Below are 5237 nucleotides of genomic sequence, written 5' to 3'. Positions count from 1 at the left end.
GGCTTATAGAAGGGATATCGTCACAGCAGGTGGGCGGCCTTGCTCTGGTTATTTCAGCAGCAGATTACCCGGTGTTTCCACGCTGCGTAGACACACCTGCTGTTTCCAGTCTGTGGTAGCTGCTCCTTTTCTACCCTCTGAACCCTCCCTAAGCCAGTGCTGCATATTTGCACTTACATAGCAATGAATCTGTCATCTTTTCATGTGATATATTCTTGTCATTGACCGGGGATGAGTTTAAAGACATACCCAAAGAAGGAATTTTTATTCTTTAGGGAATTGTCATTGCCTTATATAAATGTTCCTTTATTTTGAACAGAGATAATGAAATTAATGGAAAGACACTATATTTATTTATATTTTTAATACCAAAACCATATATTTAAATCATATTTTAAAAGATATACAGTAAAATACCTTTTTGACTAATTGAAGGATGCAAAATAAGGTCCAACAAACCAAACAAATAAATACCAATCAATTATGCCTATATTACTTCAACTCTTTTATTCTACTTATTTTTCCCCAGAAAAAGGCGTGTGTGTGTGTGTGTGTGTGTGAGGCCTGTTTTGCTTTCCTATATGTCTAATGCTCCAGTATATCAATGCACCATGTTTTATTTACCCATCTGCATAGTGGCCAACTCTTTACTAGTTGATCACTTACTTCTTTACTTTTTTGTTCCTATTGCTCTAACAAACAGCCTCTGGATTCCTGTGCACCCTCATCCTTCCCTAGGGTGGCTCTAAGGTAGATACTAGGATTATAACTGTGGAGTTTTAGGATATGTCCAGTTTCAGTTTTACTGCCTTCTTCCAAATTGTCCTTCAAAGTGATATTCCAATTTACACCGCAGGCAGAAATACCAGTTTTTTCCCTTTATTCTATCACCAACAATTACTATTCTTAAGGGGTTCATTTATGTCAACAATAGAAAATGTTGGCTCATTACAATCTTACTGTCTAATATTCTGTGTATAATGAAATTGAGCAACTTTTTACTATTGTATCTGCCGTTTGAGAGCCGCTCTCTGTGAACTGCCTCTTCATAACGCTCGTCCAGTTCTCAGTTTCTTTTTATTTGATTGTTTCTAATTAACTTGAAATGCTATAAGACAGACTTATGATTATTTTGAAGTGTTTGTGTTACTGTTTTGTCTTTAATGCATGTTTTTGTGTGTAGACAAATTTCATATATTTAGTGTGTATGTATATGGTATATTTAACCCTTTTCAATGTAGTTCTATATATAGGGAATTCAATTGGTCCCAAATGATTTATTGGCGATTCTGTTTCTTTGAATATATCCTCATTCCTGCTGCAGCAGATGGGGTTGTTAAATCACTCACATAATTTGAATGCAGCTTCTCCAGAATGGGTGGAGTATTTGGTTGCATAATCCTAGTGGGATCAAAGCTAAGAAAAAAACAGAGCTGCAAAATAGTAATGGTAACAATAGTGCTGATAATAGTTCTTTGAAGCAATCCTATTGCTAGAGCTGGCGTTGGCACTTTTACTCTCATTCTTTGATTTCTGAGGTTGGGAGATGACCCCCCCTTGGCCTTGCCCCTGCCCCACCTGCACCAGGTGTGGGACGGAGCAGCTCCACCCCCTGGCCCCCAAAGTGCCTGCTTTCTCTCTGTCCAGGGTGAGCTCACAGGTCCAGATAAGGTAACACAAGCAGAGCACTGAGAAGGGTCCTGGCACCGACGGCTCGGTCACGCCGGCTTTCTGGCTGCGGCTATCACGGAAGTGGAAGAAGCAGCACCGGGTTCTGACCTTTGTAAAGAAAACCGGGATCCAGCAGAGATCGTGATCTCTGAGTATCAGAGGGAAAGAGTAAACTTATCAGTAACGAAAATAAATCGCGGTGATATTCTTATATGTTACATTCATTCGAGAATCCCTTTTCATTCAGTAACTTTATGAAGTCATGGAATTTTTCGAGTCTATTTTATTGACCCCTTACCTTTGCGTTTGACAGACTGACCTGACGGATGACTCCCTGCATTGAAGGAACGAGCGTCTCACCTCGGCTGTCTGGAGAAGCACGGGGAGCATTTTGGACTAAATGAAAATGGTGCAGTTACGGTAAGCTTTGAATAAAATTTTAAAAAACAACTGGGGAAAATTATGAAAGCTAATTAGAAGAAAGAGCTGCAGAGTAAGAGGGGTGAATGCTCAGTCTGACACTGGCTGGTGGGTCAGAGTCGGGTTGCACCTGAAAACCTTCTCAAGATAGAAAAGGAAGCTGCCGAAGAGAAAAACTGCTTTTCCTAGCAGGACACTAAGTGCCCTGTGACTTGGCAGCAGTGCTCTGTGTGCCACGGGAGCGGATGCTTTCGTCAGAAAGGTCTTCCAGTTACAAATCACATGCTCCTGGGTTTTAAAGAACCCCGAGCCGGCTTCGTGGGCTCGTGTGGGGAAAAGGAAATAGAAGTTTGCTTAACTTACCCTTCAGCCTAATGATTCAAGGGCCACAAGCCTGGACTCATAAGCTCTGCAAATGAGAGAGAATCAAATATACAGTGTACAATAAAGATAAATGGACATGATGCTAATTTTCTCCAGTTTTACCAACGTCACTAGTCAAAGGCAGATACAATATTTGCAGGCTTAGCAATGGCAGAGTCATTACTTTTCTGCAGGTAATTTATATATACTAGTTAAACAGAGATAAAAAAGCTATTATTTTCTTTGATGAAAAGTCTCCTAAAGTCAATATTATACTCTTTACAAAATTAAATTAAAAAATTTGAATTTGCCAAGTTCAAACATGGAATGGAATATTACTGCTCATATTAAGTAGAGCTGTAATCGTCTCTTCCACCAATTAATAGACACACAAAAATACTTGTATCTGACATGCCTGTGTGCTGTCACTGACCGTTAATTTTGAGAGTCTGACAACTACTGAAGACCCTGGTCTCTTTCAGCACAGACATTATTATCCCAAGACGTGGATTGCGTCTGTGCAAGAGAAAAAGTCTGCCTCCTTAATTCAGATTAAAATCCCTCACACACCATTGAACTGCATGATAGACTTAGGAGTAATACAGTAAATTTTGGTGTGGTTTGGTAGTCCAGTATGCTATAAATTGTTGTGAATCATGTTTTCAGTCAATAAGATAAGAATGCTTTATGCAACTGATACAGATCGAATGTAGTAGTAAATGTAAGTGGGTAGCATTTACACTCACACACCTGTACGTACACACCCACGAGAATCAAACCACAAGGAACTTGAAGTCCTTTTGAAAAGACAAAAGATACGTAATTTTCAAGTATTGAAAGAATCAAATAATCAATTTGATACTGTTTTTTCTATATGATTTCATTTAGGTTTGACCTTCAAACAAAATAGTAAAGAATCTGCTACCAACACTTTATGTATGAAAAATATTATTTCATTGAAAATACAATCAAATAGCAGATTTCTAAAATAGATGCATCGTCTGTTTTATATACTTATATTTCCATTTTAATCTCTGTAGCGTAACCAGTTACCTTCTGGTTGTGAGGATTATCAAGAAACTCAGTTTTCGTCATGATTCATTTTGGTTCTTCTTGCTAAAGGTACTAGTTTTGAAGAGATGTGTACCAGCCCTAGCCATGTCATGAAAATCAGTACTTCACCTTCTAATGTACAATTTTTGGTGTCGCGGCATATCAGGATCACAAAACCTGTCTCCTACTTCTGCTCCAGATCGTCACGGGCCTCCAGTCCCTGGGCTGGGAAGGAGGGTACAACCTGCAGAGGCAGGGACACACCTGTCAGGGATGTGGGGATGGCAGTACCTGCATGGCTGGATTTCTGTTGTGCTCTGACGCTGGCACTCTGTCCTCGAGTTCATCTCTCAGCATATGTAAACGTCAGTTATTTTCATCTGTGGATCTGAAATGACCCCCACCTGCTCTCCTCTCAGGGGTGTGACCATCAAAGCACAGACATCGATGTTACTGAGATTAGTCTGTCCTTCTCAGCCGACTGTGACCCTCAAATATGCACAGCGTGTGTGTGGAGCATACATGTTGAACTGTCAACTTATTAAAACTTGAATCGTATGGGAGACTGAACTAAAATATCTGCAGATGATGTAAGGTCGTCAATTTAGTTTAGAACAGGAATGCCCACCAGACGTCTAAGTGGAAGAGTAGAATTTTCTCAGTAGGCAATTGTATTTGTGTGCCTGTGAGTGTGTGGGGGGGGGGCGGGGGGAAGCATTTCTGTATATATATTTTTAATTTTCAGAACTCGAGGCAGACATTGGAGAGTTTTTTGCTTGTAAATGATAATGAGAGCCATTGAATGATTTGAGAGAAAGACATGGCACAGAACCTTGAGAAGCATGAACAGTTATGTGATAGATGAAGAGAAAAATATGTGAGGGAATGATAAAATATAACGTAATCAGAAACAATGAAAAATTAGAGTTTTGCATAAAAAGACTGGTCTGCAATGTTGAATTTTGCTGGCGTTGTATCAGTAAGGACAAGCCAGGCCATGCTGTGGTAACAAACAGCCCCAAAGCTCAGTGGTGAAACAGCAGGTGCAATATTCCAGAAACCAAGGACTGAGATTGTAAGAATCATGTCCATCACGTGAACTGGTGTGTGAAATACTGACCTGTCCTCACAATGTTCAAACTTACCTTCATGGGGCACAGTATGCTGTATACTTGTTCGATTTCTTGCAGTTACTTTTAAAAGTTGTCTTCATATCTGTTTCCACAATATTTAGAAAGTTATTGCAAGTGTGTTTATCGGCTCTTTTTCTGTTGTCAATAAGACCATTTTATCGTTACATTTTCTTCCTGGCAATTTTGGTATCTGACCCAATTCAACTTTTCATTGAATATAAATATATCAGATCAAATTATATTGATTAATTCTAAGGTTTTTAAACAATTCTTTTAAGGTATTTGGGACAACAGTGATCATCTACAACTTATAATTGTGCCTCCTTTCTGATGGATATGCCTTTTATTTCTATGTCATAATCTATTGTATTGCCTGAAATTCTAGGCCAGTATTAAATCATTATTTTGATAGAATATATATGCTTATTCTGATAGTTATTAGAATGTCTCCATTAGTTCAGTTAATTTTTAAGTATCAGTTTGAGGATGTATCATTCTATCCTTAGTAGTCATGCTTTTTTAATCAACATGAGTTTCAACCTCCATTAAATTCTTTCAGGAGCTGTTGAGATATCCATAGTTTTTGTTTATTTTAAT

The sequence above is a fragment of the Balaenoptera musculus genome, chromosome 17 (genome assembly GCF_009873245.2).
Source record: "Balaenoptera musculus isolate JJ_BM4_2016_0621 chromosome 17, mBalMus1.pri.v3, whole genome shotgun sequence".
Taxonomy (NCBI): Eukaryota; Metazoa; Chordata; class Mammalia; order Artiodactyla; family Balaenopteridae; genus Balaenoptera; species Balaenoptera musculus.
Note: the sequence above shows the minus strand (reverse complement) of the source record.